Source organism: Aricia agestis, chromosome 16, assembly GCF_905147365.1.
Source record: "Aricia agestis chromosome 16, ilAriAges1.1, whole genome shotgun sequence".
Classification (NCBI taxonomy): domain Eukaryota; kingdom Metazoa; phylum Arthropoda; class Insecta; order Lepidoptera; family Lycaenidae; genus Aricia; species Aricia agestis.
In genome coordinates, this window is record NC_056421.1 from 895,137 (window position 1) to 918,977 (window position 23,841).

Here is a 23,841-nt window from a genome sequence, read left to right on the forward strand (position 1 = left end):
ATATTTTGGGACCCTAAATTGGTTCTAAAAATGAACCGTCTCGTGTTTTAAAAATACTATCACGTCTAGTTATTGTCTGCAGGCTGCAATTAAGTTGCGCCATTTGTTTCCACACCTTATATTTTCAGAAATAAAACTATCCTTTGCCCTTCCGAAGGTTTAACAGGGCAACTAACTAACGACAATGCTGATGACCAGAGGAGGCTTCAGGAGGATCTTAATAGATTTGCAAACTATTGTGATGCCAATAAATTACAGCTAAGTTTAAATAAATGTAAAACGATCTCTTTTACTAGAAAACGTCGACCCATAATACATAACTACTCCATAGATGGCCATAATTTAGAAAAAGTCTTCACTATTCGTGACCTTGGGGTTATATTGGATGCCAAGTTGACGCTGGACACTCATGTAGATACTATTTGCAGTAAAGCTTTTAAGATGTACGGTTTTGTATTAAGAGCTAGTAACGATTTCAAACGACCTAGTACATATCTATATTTATACAAAACCTTAATTCGCTCACAACTAGAATATGCTTCATGTATATGGGATCCGATGTACGCAGAATACTCACACTACCTAGAAAAAGTGCAGAAAAGTTTCTTACGTTGTGTGCAATATAAGTGTCGGTTATACTACCTATCGTACCCTAAGTTACTAGAAAAGTATAAATTACTAAGCTTAAAATGTAGAAGAATGCAACTTCAGATGATGTTATTGTATGACATCTGCCACAATAAATATGACTGTATCGATATTGTAAATGACCTTAGTTACAGAGTGCCTCTCAGAACACACAAAAGAGCTTGTCGTGCTGTTTCTGAAGTATTTGCGACAAGATTATCACGTACTAATGCAGGTCTCCGTGCACCAACTAATCATATGCTTGCCTTATACAACAGACACTTTAACCATATAGATATTAATGCCAATAAAGCCACTGCTTTTAAAAAACTGCTCTCAGAGGAACTCTCTAAAATAAATATCACTAGTGTCACTTAATGATAAAACTGTATTGTTAAGATATTTCGCGAAATGTTCGTGCGTAGTGTGTTAAACATATACAGAAACAGGATACGGCACCCTAGTGGTCATCGTCACCGATCCCAAGATCTCAATAATATGTCGTAGGGCTAGGGTGCCACACACTCAAAATACGATGATAAACACAATTAGCACACATATAAACTCAAACAAACTCTCATATGTCTTACCGCAGGTATTGTGCACTTACACGTGTTATTAATTGGTGCCTACATATTGTATATTTTTTAAAATTTATATAAAAATAACACAATATGTTAACTTATAGCCTTAGTTACTGATCCCATGACCTCGTGTCGCAGGGCTAGGGTGCCACACACTCATAAATGGCAAACCAAGGTACACATAACACAGACAAACGCATAGCTTTGATTGTTAACTCCTAGTAATTAGGTATTACTTTAAACTGTTAGATCCTGTAAATCTTTTCGTTTTATTTGATACTAGAATTTGTTTAGTTGTTTGGCTTTGATCTTGTAATAAGCTTGTAAAAATCAAAAGCAGCCTTATACGTTATTACTTAAAGTAATTTTAATTAACTACATGATACTAAATAGGTACTGTTTGTAAACTAGATTGATCTCGCATACGGCACCCTAGTGGTACTTGTCACTGATCCCAAGACCTAATGTCGTAGGGCTAGGGTGCCGCCTGCTAATCAATCAAGGTTAAAATCTCAACTACTTATAATTAAACTTAAATACATTTTACATTTTATATATGTGGTAAATGATGTGGATATCACAATTACTTATATGTATAGAGTAAGACTGTGTGTAAACGTATCTTATATTGTGATATTGTTTTTTTACCCTAATAAACAATAAAAAAAAAAAAAAAAAAACTAACCCAAAAAATTAAACATCGTCCTTCTCTCTTCACACTCGCGCCCCTCTTTCATATGCCAGGTGAAAAAGGACGACGCGGATTCATCGCCAAATTAGTTTTTTTCTCAATAACTCGATAAATATACAATATTTTAAAAATCCGCTAGGTCGGTTTCTCAATGATAGAGTTTTATACAATGTGTTAAAATATTAACTTAGTTCAATGCACGGTTATGGCAATAAATGAAAAGTTCGTGAAAATTAGATGCATCTTTGTCATTTTTTTCTATCGAGAAAATTTTAGGATATCGTGTTTTTGCTCAGATCGAATTCTTGGAAATATAACGTAGTATCTAATTTTAGAAAAAGAAACAATACGGGGCTTATTTACAAGTATAAAAATGAATTATAAAATCGTAAATTTTGGGTGAGTCGTCTTCTTCAGTCTTAACGTATATCTGTACCAAATTTTATTAATTTCGGTTCAGTGACTTAGGCGTGAAAAGGTAAAAGGTTCGTCTGTTACCTTTTCACACGATCAGAATATTACAATTATATATCTTACGACTTCCAACTTTTATTAAATTTTTATAGCACATAATTTCCATATGGCTATGATAACATCATCTTAAATCTAATACAGACAGAACAAAGCGAAACAAACGGAAATTAACACAGCCCGAAGCTCTAGCCAGAGCTGGCGTAGAGAGAACTTTAGAATCGTACATCATGAACGATATTTACTTCAATTTTATGAAAACGGATGAGCGAAATCGTGGCGAGTGGATGGATTGTTTAATGTTTTGTAAAGCAGATTTGGAAAGTTGTGTTCAAAATCCAATAAGAATTAATAAATTTTGTTCTAATTCCACCGATACATGTAGACCAATCAAATAGAAGAAAAATAGATGTTTGCAGACATCTGAGACTGATCTGAATCTTGTAATATACAAAATTCTCGTGTCACAATGTTAGGCCGCGTACCCCTCCGAAACGGCTTTACTGATTTCAACCAAATTTTATATGCATACGAGCTTTTGCCCGCGGCTTCGCTTGCGTTAAGAAGTATTATTATATACAAACTTTCATATTATTTGAACCCCTTGGGGTTGGAATTTATCAAAATCCTTTCTTAGCTGGATCCTTAGGATGCCTACGTCATAACATCTACCTGCATGCCAAATTTCAGCCCGATCGGTCCAGTGGTTTGGGCTGTGCGTTGATAGATCAATATGTCAATCAGTCAGTCAGTCACCTTTGAGTTTTATATATATAGATTATATGCATATTCAGTGGGTCTGAGAATCGGCTACTGGGTACTTATTATATTGATAAGTGCATTTGTTGAATTAATAATAGTAAATTATTACAACTCGAGACTTACGGCGACTATTGTTTGTGCGACGGGATAGCGGTGGACGTTGCCATGGTGACATACTTATTTAGTCACTTCAATAAAATAATACGGGCGAAATACTTTATATGGCAAAGAAAAGTTTGCCGGGACAGCTAGTATATTATAAAAATAAGCCGGGTTTTCGTTCCTGACGCTATAACTCCTGAACGCACCAACCGATTTCCACAGTTTTGCATTCGTTGAAAAGGGCTCGGGCTCCGTGAGGTCCATAGAAAAAAAATTAGAAAAAACTTAAAGAGAAAAGCAGAAAAAAAGGAAAAATCATTTTATGGCAAAACAACATTTGCCGGGCAGCTAGTGCTTTATAGAATGGACCCATTCTCTAAAGTCATATCCAATAAACATACAAAATTACTTTAAAATCATTGGAATAAACAAGAATTTTAAATCTTAGAAAATTATTAAAGTATGTTTTAATAGTAATGTTATCCGTGACTCGCAAAGGAAAAATCTCAAAACCTGTAGAATATCTTAGGGCAAAATTATCCTTGTGATGTTATTATAGCTCTCTAAAGTGTATAATTATTAAAAATTATTCAGTAGTTTTTCAAATTTTCTACGCAACAAACAAATATGTCCTTTTAACAGTAACTATATAATTTTAACCCCACAATAGGCTTAATTCCACTACACAGGTACACAGCATGTAGTTACATAATATGGAACACTCACATTCTTATGGGCCACATATTTGGGTTCGTGGTTAAATAATGAGGCCGTAAACTCGTCTGGCCTTCACCGTTCTGTTATAAAAATTGTATGTCGACGTAAAAGGGACCTAAAATGTTCCTATATAATTTAATTTGTAAATCAATTTTTGTTGTAGTAAATTGCCTTTAGCTATAAGTAATTTTATAAGTTATAACCAATAATTTATTTCTTTACAAAGTGCTTAGTTAATTCCTGGCAAGGCCATCGATGAGTCTCTGACAATATCTAAGGATTCGTTTTCGACAAAATGGGCCACGGCTCCTCGTAATTATATTGAAAAAGCTTTAGTTTCCCAAAAGCCGCAGTGTGGCATATTAATTGCTAAGCAATTACTGAAATATACTTAGCATGGAGCTAAATCATACGGAAACAAGACGTTACAAATTGTTTTAATGTGTATTGCGCTTAAGAACAATAAATAATATGAAATTGAAAAGTTAGTGTAACTCCGTTTGACATACAAATAATTACTAGCTAAAAGCCGAGCTTTGTGAGGGCTCGCGTCGTCACACCTTGATTGACTGATGATAACACATCTACATATCATATAAATAACAAAGACTTCTATTTAAACTGACGATAAATAAAAATTACTACCGTAAATTTTTAAAGCACAAATCAATAGGCGTGATGGTTTTTGCATAAAGTGTACCACAAAATGTACAGGTTGTGGGATATACTAGGGCTATATTTTATTTTATATTGTACCATTATAATTATTAATTATTAAACATCGTCGTGTTACGTTTCGTTACGCCTCATGTGGGTATGATCCTAAGGCAACACTGCTGAATAAATACCACTAATTGTACTAGAATAAGCGTAAAATGGATTTTCCGTTGTATTAGTTGCCGGAGGCCAATAAGTTTGGAGGTTTCAAGGATGGAGAATGAATCTGAAACTTATCTAGTGGTAAGATCTCCAAGCCTGCAAGGGCAGTGGTCAGTCGGTCATAAGCTGTTTCTTGATATTTTCTTTAAAAAAAAAACTTTTGTCACTAGAAAAGTAAAGATCGTCTGAAAAAGCTTCAAAGCCTACCTTTACATAACGTTTACTAAAATCGTTACATTAAAAGCAGGGCTCGTCCGGGATTTGAACCCGGGACCTCTCGCACCCAAAGCGAGAATCATACCCCTAGACCAACGAGCCAACTGACAGATGCATATGAAACTAATTTACACATACAGGAGTTTTATGTGGTAATAATATTATGTAGTTTTTATTAATTCGTACGTTTCAGTATGTTATCACTTATCAGTTATAACTTATAACGTTTCAAATGTCACCATAAACATCTGAATATTCAGAAAGAAGATGACGCCCGCAACTCCGTTGTGGCTAAATTCGTTTATCGCGCGGAAACCGTACATTTTTCCGGGATGGAAAATATCCTGTGTCCTATTATAACACAAAGTATTTTCATACCAAATTTCAGAAAAATCGGTTCAGCGGTTGGGGCGTGAAGAGGTAACCTACAGACAGACAGACGGACAAACAGACACACTTCGCATTTTTAATATTAGTAAAGTATGAATTCAGAAATCCCATCACTGAACGCTAAAAAGTAAAAACTCATAAAAAGCTAGTTTAGTTACACGCTATCAATAAAACGTAAGTGACGTAACCCATTTACAGCAATCGGGTAAACACTCGCCACGACGGCAATCAACTGGATTGGGTCTGGCGGACAATTTTTAATTTACTGTCGATCACTTGACATCGAAATGATGAGGGCGTCCGTTGACAGCTGCGGGGGTCCTGACGGAGATTGTGGCAATGGTCGTTGGTATGTTGGCGAATTATTGGCTGAATCTTTTGGTTTCAAACCATTTTTTGGATTTAAACCAAACCAATGGTTTGGTTTATGCTTACAGCTTACTAGTAATACAAGGAATAAGATTTTACAATCCTTAGGGTCTGTTTCACCACTTCCTGATAAGTGCCGAATAGGCAATTCACCACTTAACTTGACACATCAAGTATGGAGAATCTGTCCAAAAAGTTGTGAATAGCCTATTCGGTACTTTATCAGAAAGTGGTGAAACAGGCCCTTAATATTCTTACTTAATATTCTAAATGCGAAAGTGTATCGTGTCTATCGGACTGATGAAGTAACAAATGGACAGGCAGAGAGATACTGCCTGTCCTGTTACGTTTTGACGCTTAAACAGCTGAACCTATTTAGACGAAACTTGGTGTGCAGATACTTTTTAGACGAGACAGGACATCCAAGGATTGCTTTTTCTAGTCATCTAGTATGCAATACCTGGTAAACTATGCTTTGGTTCTGAGGGTGTGCATTTACGATAAGTCCATACCTTTTTGACAGCCAATGGTCGTTGCAATTGTGTTGAAATACTACGAAATACACTCCCAGGTTTCTAAGGGTCAATTAAGACCGCAACGCGAAGTGGAGATGCCTTTCTAAATTATTGAGAAGTAATTAATTGCGTATGCCATTTAAAAATTTGGTTTGTAAGAAAAAACAGTTAATAAATCATTTGGTCAGCTAACAAAGATTTTGTTAGCAATAATTAAAATCAGGCTCCAATTGGTGTTCTGTAAATAATTATGACAATGGTCAGCAATTTAAAAACATAACTGGCAGCGAGTTTTATTATATGTATATCTGCAAAATAAACAGTCACTCGACAGAATAATTACTTGGTCGGCAAGATTATACATTCGGTCAGGAGAGAAAACATTTCAGTATTTTATTTCATTTCATTATTTATTTATTTATTTTATTAATAAATAAAGACTTAACAGAAGGCCTACTTACCACGGATAGGTACTGAAGCAGGCCCGCCCCCCGCCAAAACAAAAACAAATCACAGAAAGTCCAAAAGTAGGTTAGGTTAGAACTTAGACCACAACACAGAGGGAGCCGAGCGAGCGTGCTGCGGCAGCAGCCGGCGACCGTCATAAAACAAAAGGGGGGCTCGCTCGCGCCCAAACAAAAAAATAAATCCAAAATTTTTTGCTTATTCTGTGAGTGCTTACCAAAATTTAATTAAGTATAGGCCACTCATTGCAGCTTTGATAAATACTCAGCTGTCAAAAAAAATACTGCTGTTCAGAATGATATAATAATTAATAATATATTGCAGACTGATTTACAAATATTTGCTGAACACAAGTTGCTGTCCAACTATCAATTTTAGCTTACCAATTACATATTTCTGCTCACAAATATTTCAATACTTTTCTAACCGTTTAAATAGCACCCTAAATTATTTATATCGAAGTGACAGATTTGCATGACGTCACACGAAGTCTGTCAAATCCATACAAATTTAGAAATGCAGTCTGCATTGACCCTAAATTTCAGTAACCGTATCGTACTTTCAGTTGGTTGTCGGGTTGATAATACAATTTTCGTTGCATGTTTATGTCAGTAACTGGAATCATAATTAGAGCTACCAAATGAGAGTTTCTATTTCAATGCTACATATATTCAGTGGTCGGTCGCTGTGATTACAGTCATATCAGTCAACAGCGTTTTGTTTAATTGTTTAATTTGTGTAATGAATGTGCGTTGTTCCGCCATTATCGCCGTAATTATGGCAGTTATTGCCGTGATCCAGTAGTGCGGTCGAATTATCTACCTGTTTGTTGAGCTAAACCAGTGTTTTTCAATTTGTGGGTCGCGATTCCATGGGGAGTCGCGAAGCTTCTGTAGGTCGTCAGAGGTTGAGAGAACTATTTCAGTAAAAAATAAACCAAAAGGATTGAATTTTGACAAAATAATTTAATGTATCATTCATAAACATGATAAAAAAGCCTCTGATTTTCAATCCCCCACTACTAGTTTTTATTGTTCGTGGGTTTTATCCCATTACTAGATGACGCCCGCAACTCCGTTGCATCAAAATTCGTTTATCGTGCGGAAACCGTACATTTTTCCGGGATGCAAAGTGTCCTATGTCTCAAAATATCTCCATGCCAAATTTCAGCAAAATGGGTTTAGTGGTTTGGACGTGTAGAGGTAACAGAGAGACGGACACACCTTCGCATTTATAATATTATTATGAAAGTATGGTTGGGGTGAATTTTGATATGTAATCTTTTAGCAAATACTCGTTTTAAGTCCACGTTTCTTTGAATATTACTGCAATTTCTGTAATTTCAAGAAGCGGCTGAAGCGAAAATGTAGAGTTTGAAAAAGGCAAACCTTTTTACTCTGAATGCTGATGAAATTAAATTTCAAATATTGGTCGTATCCGCTAAGTAATATTCCTATTAGTAACTATAATTTCAATAATATTTTAATGGGCTGTTTCACCACTAACCGATAAGTGCCGGATAGCCATACTCTATATTTTGTCACATAAGTTATGGATAGCCTATCCGGCACTGATCAGTAAGCGGTGAAACAGACTCTAAATTTAATACTACATTCTAATGCCACCTTAATAGGGTTTCAACCAAAATAATGCCCCGTACGGAATCGGTAACTTTTCTGCTAAAGTAAAAGTGGTAAAAGCAGGGCTCGTCCGGGATTTGAACCCGGGACCTCTCGCACCCAAAGCGAGAATCATACCCCTAGACCAACGAGCCGGCTGATGAGTACATTCAATACTGGTCAGAATAGCTTCGTCTAAGTGAAAGTATGACGTCAAAGACACACCCACACCTACACACACACACGCACACCCACACACATACACAAACACACACACACACACACACATACAATGTCACGTGACGTCACGTCATTAAATAACATGCAAGATTAGAACTAGTTTCAAATCTTGAAGAGAAGGTAACCGTAGCTAAATGCTAATAATTGTAAAATATCCATCTGAGGAGTAAAGTCACTTGCTAATTTTAACTGCTTATTAATTTTATAATATTATGTATCTTTATTTATAATATTTATTACATATAGATTTTTTATGAAATAAGGGGGCAAACGAGCAAACGGGTCACCTGATGGAAAGCAACTTCCGTCGCCCATGGACACTCGCAGGATCAGAAGAGCTGCAGGTGCGTTGCCGGCCTTTTAAGAAGGAATAGGGTAATAGGGGAGGGTAGGGAAAGGAATAGGGAAGGGGATTGGGTCTCCGGTAAACTCACTCACTCGGCGAAACACAGCGCAAGCGCTGTTTCACGCCGGTTTTCTGTGAGAACGTGGTATTTCTCCAGCCAAGCCGGCCCATTCATGCCGAAGCATGACTCTCCCACGTATGATTGATTGATGAGATTGTAGGTATGACATACCCCAGCGCTCAGAAAATTGATACCATTTTTAAACGAATAAAGCGTGCGAGTTGGTTTTCTCAGTAGCTGCAAATGAGACGTTGATGCTGCTTTAATTCCTGCCAAATAATGAGTCCTATGTTTGTCACCAATTCTGTGGCATGTGCTTAAAGTGCGCTGGGGTATCACATACCCCACCTAGTACAGCACGTAGCAAAAAAGATAAGTATACTTAATCACTTTTGTTTTTATTTATTGACTTGTTTATTTTGATGAAATATTATTTTCTGGTATAGGTTTAGATTAAAAATGTCTTGGTTATTGAAAAAAATATTTTTTTTGAGCACTGACCGAAGAAGATGATGATTGTAACGCTGAGCTAATGAATTCCTAACAAGAATCGGCTAGTAATGAAGATCAAATCAGGGATACCGGATATGCCCTATAATAATAGTAGGAATACTGGGCACATTTGCAAAATATATTATATGTCCATATTATGTATGTGACATACAAATTTTTGTGTCTAAATAACTGTCAATATTACGGAAACTTAAGTGATCAATATCTATTTTATATTATTTATTTTAATTTTATATTTTCAATAGGTTAAAACTAGATATACTATAGTCTTAGAAATTCTGAAGAATTTGATTGTAATAGGTACCATTTGATTTTTGTACAGTAGAAAAGATTTTATAGTTTACAGTTTGAAGAAAAAGTCAAGTTTTTGTAATTTTGCTTATAAAATGTATATGTAAAATTGAATTTATTTTATATAAAACAATTCATTATTAGTTATTTAAATATATTACTTATTATTTTACAATCATGAAGAACTATTTTTCAGATTTAACTACCTTTTATTGTTGGGGTATATCATACCCCACCTAGTACAGCATGGCGAGATTAGTCACCTAGTACACGGAGGGTTAAATATCCAATTGCGAACTATAAGTTACAGCTATCCAATGTTTACCTATTATTATTATTTTAGTAAGTAATGTATTATTTAACCCACATACTATTTTTAGATTTAAATCCTCTCAAGGAGTACACTCTTTGGCCCCTTCTGCCCCCTCAAATTTGAGGCTACAACCGCGCATTATTACGGCAGTATATGTATTTTAAACGCAATTATCAACTGCGTCAGAAAAAAATTGAATTTAGGATCAACTGAGCAAGATCCGATGCATTGCAGATAAGTTCCTGTCGCGTCCGATTTCCCACGGGACAGATCGTCCGATATGCAGGAGTTGAATTGATAGAATTTCTAGATCGGCCTAGAAAATTCTAGATTATCATCTCTACTTATGGCATCAATATGCTTCCGTCTGCTTGACACGTCCGTCAAGCAGACGGAAGCAGTCGTTGTTCGTAGAGTCAACATACTGAGGATGCTCCGGTGTTGGGGCGAAACATGGGGCGAAACATGCATCCAACATGCATGTTTCGCCCCATGTTTCGCCCCAAGTTTGTCATTTGAGATGCCTTGCACGAATTTTGCTAACATTATCTCTTGTGTGGTGGTGGTGTTTGCAGGTTCTTGCATGCGAGTGTACACATGGGCAGTGTGGGAGAGGAGCCTATGCGTACACTCACTCATTTACTTACAGGTTGAGATTTATTTCGCGGAATATTGCTAAAAATAATAACATACTAAATTTTAAGCTATGGATTTCCGCAAAGTAACGCCAGATTTTATTAACTATAAGTATATTATATGTCTATCTCTTCACACTCAAAGCGATTTTAATAAAACTAGAGATCGCCCAATGGTCGAAATTCGACCTTATTCAGCGACATTAGGACTACTTAACTACCTATATTTTGTAAAAAATATTGACTTTATCATATTTTTTTCAACTCTTGTCTCTGGGACTTAACTGATCTCAGACTGGCCGTGTAAGCATTGTCTAATAGTATCTCAGATTCAATAAAAAAAAACTAAAATCCATTTTCAATTTGTCAACTTGTTGTCAACAGACTTCAACCATAAATAAAAGAGTATAATTCGTATGTATAGGCTTGTCACTCAAAAATCTGTCATTTTTCATGTGTGTGTGTGTTGTAGTGTGTGTAATATTTTTATTTGTTAAAAAAAATTATGATAAAAGTATAATTTTAAAATAATATTAGTTCGATGCACTCCTTCACCTTAAAAAATATAACTGTGCAAAATTTCATGCACCTACGTTTCCCCATTTTTCGTAAAAAGGGTTACAAAGTTTTTCGTTCGCGTATTAATATTATGATAATTTGACATAGAGTGCTAGCATACGCCAACGAGATATCTTACTCTACACGATTTCTCGATGTTAACTGGTTTATCTCTTTATCTCTATTGACCCTAACATGACATAAATTTTTTCTCGTATGCCTGTCGTCAAAATTAGAGATAATTTTGGTTTTTTTTATATGTGCTATTGTTGTCTATATACTAACGAACTTTATTATACGAACTAGAAATTTATCTCCCGAGTCTCGACGTATGCATGTTAGCAAAAAAGAGATATTTAACGATATCGACAATATCACTACGCTCGAGAGTAAGATATCCACGAGATATCTCGTTGGCGTATGCTAGAGGGGCTGGAAAAGCACATAATATTAGGATAGTTTATTTCCCGAAAAATTTACGGTCGGAGTTGCGGATAACATTTGTTTATTCTTTTGAGATATTAATTAATTAATTACAAAAATGTATTTGGGCTCGTCCGGGATTTGAACCCGGGACCTCTCGCACCCTAAGCGAAAATCATACCCCTAGACCAACGAGCCGGTTGTTAATGTGATAAAAAAATTGGATCTGATAAATACGTAGGCTGTTTGTATAATGAAACGTGTGTAGTGAAAGTAAAATCTGTATCTGTAGCTGTCTGTAGTAGCTAACTACTTAAAATCCGCGTCGAGTTGGTTAAATAATCGTAAGACGGTAGAGGAGTAGAACGCCGGTGCATAGCGTACGAGAGGAGATCTCTCTTTCAAATGTTGCTCTACTGTATCGTTTTCACTTAGAGTGGGTTGCATCAACTCAATTTAGCTTTAACTTTAACCATTACAAAAAGTCAAATGAACTGTCCCTAGTAAAAGTCCATTATAGACGCCATATTTGACGATAACCTTAACTTTAACTTCAACTACGCCTCTGGTGCAACCCACACGGCATTCCCGGTTGTAGTTACAACTCGTTGATTTCTGATATTTAAGTATTCTGATATTTATATATTTGATTACCAGCATCTATTCTATTTATCATTTTTATTATATTATGAAGCCTAAACTGTCCCAACTCCCACTGCTGAACAAAGACTTTTATCACCAGCATCTAAGATATTAAAAAAAATCTGTGATGTAACAAGTTTTTGTACTCGACTATGGTGTATATCGGATACGCGGTTATCAAGTTTTACGATCGTAACCACGTCGGCGCGTAGCTAATTTTTTATGGTCGAGATATTAAATTAATATCAGCACGATTATCAATATTGTAACATTATTTTAACCATCACTAAAGGTGTTTTCCGAACTACGCACGGCGCGCACCGCGCGGCCGCGTCCGACAAAAATTCAAATAAAATGCCACTTTATGAACACACTTTACAGTAGTATAGCGACCCGTGCCGACGTTATGGTGGCCATACACCATCTTTCCTATCGTCCAATTGGCATGACGGTACCGATTGGATTGGACTTAAAAATTTGTGGTCTCCGCCAAAACGAACGAAAAGGTCGACAGCAAGACCAAAACGTGTTTGTGGTCCGTATAAAGAAAAGGTTGGGCATGATGACCACTGCTTTAGCTTTTAAGCGTGTAAAAGGCAACTATTCAAAAGGGAGTCTACTACGCAGTTATCTGCCTACCTAGCATACGCCAACGAGATATCTCACTCTACATGTTTTCTCGATGTTTGATGGTTTGTCTCTTCATCTCTATTCACCCTATCATGACAAACATTTTTTCTCGCGTATATCTATCATCGAAATAACGCATTTTTATACAGTTTGGTCGAGATAATGTCGAGATTTTGACATTATGAGACGAGTAACTACTCGTCTCATAATGTCAAAATTTAATTATCTCGAGAGTGAGATATCTCATTGGCGTATGCTAGGTAGGCTGGGATCAGTTTATATTATATCAATTCTAAACACTATAATTTTATCACTGGTATAATTTCGATATTGTTGTCAGTTGGCTCGTTGGTCTAGGGGTATGATTTTCGCTTAGGGTGCGAGAGGTCCCGGGTTCAAATCCCGGACGAGCCCAAATACCTTTTTTAGTTTTACATCTACATTTACAGAACACACAAAATATTAGACAGCAACAATTAACATACATCAAGACAAGCTTATAAGCTATGTCTTAATTATTATTAATGATTCTTTTGCATTCATATTAAAAAAGTACGGTTTGTGTGTAAATGTGTGCGTATTTGCGTAAGTAAATACCTATTTTATGCTTCTAAGGTTGGGTTGCACCAGCTAAGTTTAACTGTAACTTTAACTACAATGCAAAATGTCAAATCTTTGGTTAAAGTTAAAAATGGACGCCATCAAGACGCCATATTTCACCATAACCATAGAGCTCGACAAGGTTTTAAATGCACGTGACGAAAAAGGAACTAACGCTGCCATCATACAAAAACGCCATTTTTGACAGTTCTCCCTTACCAGCGGCGCCCCCGCCCACGTTTATTTATAACCTTGTTGGACCAGCTGTCATCTGTCAATTTCTCTGGTCATAGTTAAGGTTAAAGTTAAAGTTAAATTTAGCCATAACTATAATCATAACTTTAACTTTAACCACGCCTCTGGTGCAATCCAACCTTAGAAATTGAATTCACATGAAATATTCTAGTAACTGAGAGTAGCTCATTTGGCAAGCTGGTATTTGCGTAGGAGCAAATGTAGAGTTCTGCGGTACTTCCGTGGCCAAAGCGAGCAAAGACCATCTGTATGTAAAAGTGTGTCTTTCTGTCTGTTATACCTCTTTGTGGACAAGCCGCTGAACCGATTTTGATGATGAAATTTGGTATGACTAAACTTTAAGTTCCGGGAAAGGAAATCGAATAATATGTAACCCAGTAAAAGGCACAGTTTTCCCAATATAAACGAATTTTGCAACAGAGTAACAGCCAACATCCATACTAATATTATAAATGCGAAATTGTGTCTGTCTGTCTGTAACCTCTTCACGCCCAAACCGCTGAACCGATTTTGCTGAAATTTGGCATGGAGATACTTTAATTCCCGGAAAAGAACATGGGATACTTTTCATCTCGTGCAAATGTACGGTTGCCACGCGATAAACGATTTTTGGCGCAACGGAACTGCGGCGTCAGTCGTCACCTAGTAATAAACTCGTCGCTTACGTTTCTCGCAAACTCTTGTGAAGGGCTTTTTTTAATGAGGCTGACATAACTGTTACCTGAAGGGCTGAACTGACATACATTTTTAACATGCCTTGCGAACTTCTCGACAAAAGTCCGCTAATTTGTGGAAGAACATTTTAATGAGAAAACAGTTTTAACGCGCTTTCTGGGAGCAGTTGCTCGCAAGTTCGCTGTCGTGACATTTTTCCTGGAGGAAAACTTTGTCCCTTCTCGGGATGTATCAATATCAAATTACACCAAAATTGCTTCAGCGGTTGCTTTACATTTAAAATCTAATATTTGACATTACTTAATATTATGTATTTGTACGTATAGTAAACTAATTAATATTCCTCCATTTGCAGCACTTCGCAGTATAAAGTATTTTTTCTACTGCAGCAACTTTTCTGTTTAAAAAAAACCGTATTTTCGTACTAAAACATAATATCAGCGTCTAAGATTTTTGTATGAAACAGATCTTTTGAGATTAAGCTTTTAAATGTCATATGGAATCCTTTTATGGGAATCGCTGCTGACATTAATTCAATAATATTCGTACTGCAGAAGCGAGACATACGTTTTATTTATAAAATGTCTTCTTTTGAGTATCTGAGAGATAAATTTAAAGAAATTGGTATTCTAACTTTTGCTTCTGAATACATTTTGGATAATGTAATATAATATGCTAGAAAAAATTTATGTTTTAAAGCTAAAAGTTTTAAAGCTAAAATTTATGTTTTAAAGCTAAAAATTCATTGTAGGAATACCAGAAATAGGCTTAACCTAGATTTGCCAGTGATCAGACTTAGTAAAGTTAGTACTTCTTTTAAAGGTCAGGTTAGTATAGGAATACTCGCACATGAAATAAAGTACTTAATCAAGATAGGTAGTATGTAGTAGGTAGGTGTAGGTAGGGTAGGTAGGGTATACCTCCAGAACTCGTTAACAATGTAACGCTCGCATTATCGCACGGACCGTCAATCTTATAGCCGCGGTAGTGATGTGACGTTGCACGTCGACGCATCTCGATAAAAATCTTGCAAAATTACCTTAAAATACATCTCTAGAAATGCATTTGTGGTAGTAAATGCTTTGCAAATCGTTTAGTACTTCGTAACCGCTTCGAAAACGGTTAAGGTAGTATATTGTACTAGTATACATAGTAAAATAATATTTTCAAATAAATACCACTTATGTTTTTGAATAATTATAATTTTAACAATGTATTCGCTGGGACTGAAACTGCATAAAAGTTGACCAAGAACCGAATATTTTTCACATAAGTACAAAAACCTTCTCCTACGTTTTGAATATCAAAGGGAAACTAATAACAATATCAAAGGTGCAAAGGCGAGAAGGGCCATATTTCATAATTTTTCATTTTGATACGCAATGTGAGTTGATATAAAATATGCAGGTACCGAAGTGTATCCTCTGACCCCAATTCCGCCTTATTGCAGAATTATGCGAAAAACTTCTAACCCGAAAAATTGTCCGTAACTTTCCCTTAAGTAGGGCGAAAGTTATTCGCGTATCAAAACCTTATCATATTATAACGGTTTTTATGTCTCCATCTCGGAAAGATTATTTTCAAATCTTTTACGATCCAACGGGAAAAGGTTCTACAGTCTACTTAATTCACTCATTAATTGCACTAAAAAGTTAACTTTTAATTGCATTTTAGTAAGATAATTATCTCATTTGACAACATGAAACTAAGGAAAACGGAGAAATATACATAAATAAGCTTTCCACTTCTAATATAATATATTTTTTAAATTTTATCAACTAGATGACCCGGTAAACTTTGCATCAAATCCTTCCATTAGAAGGGAAGTTATGCATAGTTTAAGCTATATAAAGCTTCTCTGGACTGCCACGAATATTTCAAGTCTAAAATTAGCCAAATCGGTTCAGCAACCTCCCGAGTAACACACACAATTAAAATTCACTTTTATTTATCATAAATTATTAATTAATTATTTTATCGACATCATAATCCCGGTTGAGTCACATCACTAATAAAGTAATCTAGTGCAACAATTACCCATTAAGACGTAACTGTACCTCACTAAACCCCAGTTATTTTCTTATTAACTGCGAGTGAGATTTTAGGGTTCTGTAGTGGATCGAGCAAAATTAACACGATTATACGATATTACGGCTCTATAGTTTCTAATGGTTTTCGTGATACTCATAGTTTTGTCACTGTTAAGGCTAGTTCGCATTAGGCCAGTACTTTAGTCTAGTACCGAGTTTTTTAGTAGCTAAACGTGTCTGAACACTATTTGTTTTAGCAATTTAGTCAAGTAGATTATTAAGTAATTTAGTCGAGCCAATCATGGGCGTACCGAGGGGAGGGCAGGGGGGGGCAGCTGCCCCCCCCCCCCCCCCTGGATCATGTTGACATCCCTACTAAGTATATTATCTAGTACTTTCATCTATAAATTAAAAATAATGAAACGAATTTTGGCCATTTGTTTGCAATACAATATTTTTACAACTAAAAATGATTATTTTTTATTCTTGATTAACACCTAGCTTATAAAAAATCTGATTTACCCCCCCTGACCCAGAATCTGCGTAATTTGCCCCCGCCCCCTGGCCCAGAACCTGGGTAATTTGCCCCCCCCCCTGGCCCAGAACCTGGGTACGCCCATGGAGCCAATCCATTTTATTATATTTTTCGCAGGCGAGTAGGTAGCACCTCCCACCACGCGTCCGCGCTACTGGCGCACCGGCTAAACAAGTCCGACCCTGTCGAATTAGTCGAGTTCATTAGTTACCGCAAAAATTATCCAACTTTCATACATTCTAAAACTTTAGAAGTATTTTTTGGAATCTTCCACGGAGCTAATGAGCTCCGTGGAATCTTCCAATGCTGATTCCTTCAGAAGACAATTAGTAGCTCCCATTTTTATCGTTCCATTTTCGTATCCATAGCTTCTTTTTATTGATCACACTTTCCTCATCTACCTCTTGACCTTGACCTGGGACCTTATTACTGAGACTTAAATGTCTGTCTGTCCGTCTGTCTGTCTCCAGGCTGTATCTCAAAAACCGCTATAGCTAGTGTTCTGAAATTTTTATAGATTGTGATTATCTGTTGCCGCTATAACAACAAAATATACTAAAAACAAAATAAAATAGGGCTCCCACCCTCCCAACAACAAACGTGATTTTTTTACTCGTAAGGAGGTACAGTTCCCATGTTTGGACAATTGAACATTTAATTGAACAATTGAAGCAGCAGCTGGTAACCTCTGGCTTCACGTCCAAACCGACAATTTTGCTGAAAGTCATGGAGACACTTTCAAACCCGAATAGGACATTTATCAAGATAAAGGGTTTTCCAATGGGGACTTGACAATTTTGAATTTAGTTTGGGGACGCACCCTTTCATTTAACATCAAACTGATACTGTCAGTTTATTCTGTAGACATAACATTTTTATCATGGTGAAGTACACGAACGAACAACGTCTGAAAATTTAAAAAAATTACCACAGAAATTCGGAGTCGGTGGCCACTACTTTAAGAGCATTAACTCCGATTTTCGATCGCAATTCTCGCCCTTGTAGACAGGCAGATTGGCCATGATTATGGATTACTTTTGGCCTGAATTAGAAGATAATATTATTATAGACTTGGACAGCATGAGGTTTCAAAAGGACGATGCCACAAGCCACCCAGCACACGTTACAATCGATTTATTGAAGAGTAAGTTTGATGAGCGTGTTATCTTAAAAAATGGGCCAGTCGATTGACCGCCTCGTTCGTGCGACGCCTCTAGATTTTTTTCTATGGAGCTGCGTCAAGTCGTTGGATAAGTCAACGACGTTTAGACAGCTCAGAGCCAAAATTAAACGCGAAATAGCCGAAATGTGTGGCCGAGTCATAGAAAATTGGGTTCAACGAATTACCGCTGCAAACGTGCCTGCAGTGGCCATATCAGCGAAATCGAGTTCCAATAACAAATGTTTTCATTGTGCTTCAATCCGTTACTAATTTTTTTTTAAATATCTGAAATGGTTTTAATGCTATTTTGAAAAAAGTTGTAAAGTCCTTATTGGGAAACCCTTTTCTTTTCTGGAAAATAGTACGGTTCCCACGCAATAAACGATTTTTGGCGCAACGGAGTTGCGGTCGTCTAGTCTCGCATAAATAAGATATGAAGATTGGCAATTCCTGTCAGGTCAAGCTTATAAAAAATTAACACCACATCACAAACCCCATCTCAAGAATATCCAATTCGGACAAGATATGAGTAATATCCAGTTTGACCCAGTTCGGAGCAAGTTGGTCCCGCTTGGCCCCGGATTGCAGTCAATTAATAACAGTAAACAAAACTTGGGGACATTAGCAGCTCGCTACACTGAACTTTTTGTGACAAATCATTTTATTGTCTGCGAATTGTTTACGGCCAAAGGGTTGCTATCGGCTTGGGGAGTGGGTCAGTGATTCTTGTGGAGTTTCCTTGAATGTTAATTGTAGTTATTCGGCTGAAAAGTAATAGTAATAATACCTTTACTATTAAGTAGTAAAGGTATTATTACTACATAATAAATTATGATTAAGTAGTAGTAATATCTTTTCTACTTTTGTAAGCCACTTAGGTTTGATAATGTAAATAGAATGTGTCATAAATAAATAAATATATCCATTATTATGATTTTAATATCTACCCCTGTAAGATGTGATATAAATTCTTGACATCATTATAATTATTTAAATATTGCTTTTATATTATTATTATCTCTTAGACTAGATGGAGCATCATTAATTTATGTAAGTACATTTATTTCAAACGAGCTTTTGCCCGCGGCTTCGCTCGCGTTAAGAAGTATTATTATATACAAACTTTCATCCCCTATTTGAACCCCTTGGGGTTGGAATTTATCAAAATCCTTTCTTAGTGGATGCCTACGTCATAACATCTACCTGCATGCCAAATTTCAGCCCGATCCGTCCAGTGGTTTGGGCTGTGCGTTGATAGATCACTATGTCAATCAGTCAGTCACCTTTGAGTTTTATATATATAGATTATTTATCGAAAAATTATTTTCATAATAAACAGGTCGTCTAGAGCTAAAAATTACCTTGTAGGCATATTCGTAGAGAAGATAAGACTACTATATGTCAAAAAACATGGGCTACTTCTAAAATCCTGCTATAAATATATAAAAAAGAGCCCACAGTTGGTAAGTGAATACAACAAAATGTAGACTATCTGTGGTCTAACCTTATAACACGCATAATGTCGTTAGAACAAAGTCATAATATAAAATTATTTTCCTTAATCTTTTCGATCGGAGAGAGAATATTTTGATTTTTCTTTTATTTTCCTATCGGAGACAACATTTTCGAAACGAATGGGAGTAATGATGAAGTCTTAGGGAAAACCTTAATGCGACTTAAGGGGATAAGGCCTCGTTGATTATTATCGGTTTTCCGAACAATCACAATGATAACTCGACTTCTTATTTTCCTGAAATATTATTTTTATACACGGTGTAACTCAAATTCCAAATTGCTGAGCCAATTTTGTTAAAATTTAGTACACCAGTGCTAGTTAGTAGTCCATGGGGAGAATATAGGATGACATAGAAAACTTTTTACTGAGGAATACTGTTTTTACCGTTCTAACATACTATTGAATAGTATACAAGGTGTAATAAAACTAAGTGATAATACTTTAGGGTGTGTATGGGGACCCGTTTATAGAGTTTATTCGTATGGGCTGGCATCCAAACGTCAAGAATTCGCCCATACAAAGGTTAAAAAAGTTGCTCTTTTATAGCGCTGCGACTTTGAACTCAACATAGGCACAGTATAGCAATATTAGTATGTCATATTGCTATACTGTGACATAGAGGACTCATACATACCCTAAAGTTTTATTACACCTTGTATACTATTCAATAGTATGTTAGAACGGTAAAAACAGTATTCCTCAGTAAAAGTTTTCTATGTCATCCTATATTCTCCCCATCCAGGACTACTAACTAGCACTGGTGTACTAAATTTTAACAAAATTGGCCCAGCAATTTGGAAACTATGCAAACAAACAAACTTTACCTCTTTGTAAAACGATACTACCAAATATACCAACCCTTTGTACAGTGGCCGACAATCTTAGCCTTATCAAGTAGTAAGGTTCAAAATATACATATTTTATAGGTAGGTACCTAATATTATAAAGCTGAAGAGTTTGTTTGAACGCGCTTATCTCAGAAACTACTGGTCTGATTTGAAAAATTCTTGCAGTGTTGGAAATGTTATTTATCAAAAAAGGCTGCTATATACCTTTATAATTACCACGCTAAGACGAATATGACGCTACTTAGATGAAATTGTGAAAAAAACGATAATTTTTTTTGAAAGAGCTTATCTCACGAAATACTAGAGCAATTTGTATGTTATTTGGCACAGATAAAAAGTATACTACGAGTAGGATCAAAGATTCATATGCCATTTTTGTGGGCTAATTTAAGTTTGTGAAAATTCTAATAATTTACGTGAGCCGCGTGGAACGTCTATTATTGATAAAGTATTAAATTATGGAAGCAACAAATACAAAACAACGACAGATACAATATTAGCGGTTAATTAATTCTACAGCCGCGTCTGCGCGAAATAGGCTCATAAACAAAGTTACATTATTATGATAACATATTGCTGATACGTTACTTAAAATATTGCTGTGGTTGGGTTCTATAATATAAATTATAATAATATATTCTATATATTGTAAATAACTAGTATTAAATCCTTTCTATCTCTGTTTGCTACCATTTTCAAGATTTTTCGCAAATAAAATTGTTGTTTGTCTCATCAAAATGAAGCTACTCACAAAAATTTGCTTGATAGTAATAAAAAAAAATTGTTCTACGGAATCCGGACTAGTATATTTTAGCAAGCTCAAAATATAGCATAAATCATGCAATGCCTGGTAAAGATGCTCAAGCATGGAGCGGGCTTATAGCTTGAGTACGTGAGAGATGAACGTAAACACAAGCTGTAAAGCTGTTTAAAGCAAAATTTTTACATGAATTCTTTTTGAAAAAAATTTAGGTGGGGACCTAAATAAGGAGCACGCTTAGTGTTCGATTATCGATCTTAGATTTTTTTTTTATGCTCGATAGTAAAATATTGTTACATCTTACTAAACATTCTCTATCAAGTTATATTTGCCGATCCTTCCGGATCCTTCCGATACATGCTTATACTTTTTTGAGTATGAGAGTTATCTTAATCAGTGTCCATAAAATATGAGCAGGTCATAATATTAAGCCCAAATATCCTTAATTCATCCTACCACTATTCATAGATCATTTCTCCTAATAACGCCTTCATAAAGCCAGATACAGGAATTGGTCATACGCTTATCGTCACCACAATTGTGATAAAAGAAGACAATAACGTTGGCAGCTCAACACTACTGGCTCCAGGCCAGGCCGGGGTTAGCTGATAACATCTGACACATTTTGATTGAAATTTTATGGGTAATTCATAAAAATGGAGGAGAAACTGCCCAGTTTACTGGGGGAATGCTTTTACTGTAGAGTGGTGTGATCATAAAACGTATTTTGCTATTGTAAGAGATGGTAAATAGCAAAATAGCTGTTAGATATTTAAATAGAGCAGATATACATTAGTCTATTAGTATCTAGATAACTTTTAGTATTTAGTACTTATTTGTACTTATATTATTAGGGCCTGTTTCAGCACTTCCTGATAAGGCTATCCACCAATTAACTTGACAGATCAAATATAGAGAATCTATCAAGAAAGTTGTGAATAGCCTATTAGGCACTTTATCAGAAAGTGGTGAAACGTACTTTTAGGGCCTGTTTCACCACTTCCTGATAAGGCTATCCACTAATTAACTTGACAGATCAAGTATGGAAAATCTGTCAAAAAAGTTGTGAATAGCCTATTAGGCACAATATCAGAAAGTGGTGAAACAGGCCCTTAGTATTTTAAGCCCTACCTGGAGTATGGATAACACTGACTGCAAAGCTTGTTTATTATAGCAATTATCAAGCACAATCGACGATGATTGAAGACAATCATAAAAAGTGGCGGGTCAAGACCTAAATTTGATGTGGGCAAGATATTATATTTTGCGAGGCCCCCTGATGGACAAGGAAGAGGACAATTTTTATTGAAAGAAAGAATTTTTTTGATACTCAAATATTTATTTTAAAAAATGTAATGTTTCATCACCTCCTGATGAAGTGCCGAATAGGCTTATTACTCGTAGCTTTGTCCACACTGTGCCTTTTTCTGTTCGTCAAAGGCATACGTTATAGCGCTGTCAACAGCGAACGTGAGGCATGCCCGCGACGCATGCCCTCTGATCGTATCCAAAACTTCAAAAATGACAATATTGGCGTTGTGTTCCTTGATGCATTAAATTATTGAATGCGCCAATATGAAAGTTGATGACGAAAATTGAAGATGAAAGTGCACAGTGTGGACATAGCTATTCACAACTTATTTGACAGATTCTCCATACTCTATCTGTCAAGTTAAGTGGTGGATAGCTTATCAGGAAGTGGTGAAACAGGCCCTAAGTATCAAAACTTGTAAATCCTAAAAAAATCTTCGTGGTCTGAGGGCGCGAGGCTCCTTGGACCGCAAGGCCGTGGGCGGTGTCAGGCGTGGGTCTTGCACCGCCTTTGATCATAAACAAATATTATGGCCTACCTACACATTCATAATCGTATTGCTATATGGGTTGTCATAGAGAGGATGAACTTAGTTTGGTGTCTAGACGTGTCTACCCATTTTTTAGTTTATTATAAAAAAGTTATTTGGGCTCGTCCGGGATTTGAACCCGGGACCTCTCGCACCCTAAGCGAAAATCATACCCCTAGACCAACGAGCCAGCTGACAATTTACCCAAAAAATATTTTCAATATAATCATAGCAGTAAAATGCTCAATTTATAGCACTTAATAAAAGTCTTTAAATTAATCGAGATAAGAATGAAATTCGTGTATAAAATAAACTGCAAGTGAGCACGTAATACTACACATGATGAATTGACATTCACATCGGACAGGCCTCATACACGCACATTGTTAATAACTATCACACATAATTATTATTCTGTCACAACTCACACCTTTAATTCAATTTAATAATATTATACATCATAATGTAGTTTTAAAGTGTTTAGGTTTTTCATAAGACCAGCTGGCCTGCGCCACCAAAATAACACAATCCTTTTTTCTTTTAATGAAATAAGGGGGCAA

At 36.0% G+C, this 23,841-nt stretch overlaps 5 non-coding genes across 5 annotated transcripts; 1 reads left to right on the forward strand and 4 right to left on the reverse strand.

Moving 5' to 3' along the window:
• Positions 1-5,079: 5,079 nt before the first annotated feature.
• Trnap-ugg lies at positions 5,080-5,151 on the reverse strand. Its single transcript has one exon. It is a non-coding gene; the product is annotated as a tRNA-Pro (tRNA).
• A 3,339-nt stretch (positions 5,152-8,490) lies between these two features.
• Trnap-ugg lies at positions 8,491-8,562 on the reverse strand. The gene has a single exon. It is a non-coding gene; the product is annotated as a tRNA-Pro (tRNA).
• Positions 8,563-11,913: 3,351 nt separating this feature from the next.
• On the reverse strand, positions 11,914-11,985 carry Trnap-agg. Its single transcript has one exon. It is a non-coding gene; the product is annotated as a tRNA-Pro (tRNA).
• A 1,416-nt stretch (positions 11,986-13,401) lies between these two features.
• Trnap-agg lies at positions 13,402-13,473 on the forward strand. The gene has a single exon. It is a non-coding gene; the product is annotated as a tRNA-Pro (tRNA).
• Positions 13,474-23,399: 9,926 nt separating this feature from the next.
• Trnap-agg lies at positions 23,400-23,471 on the reverse strand. Its single transcript has one exon. It is a non-coding gene; the product is annotated as a tRNA-Pro (tRNA).
• Between the last annotated feature and the right edge of the window lie 370 nt (positions 23,472-23,841).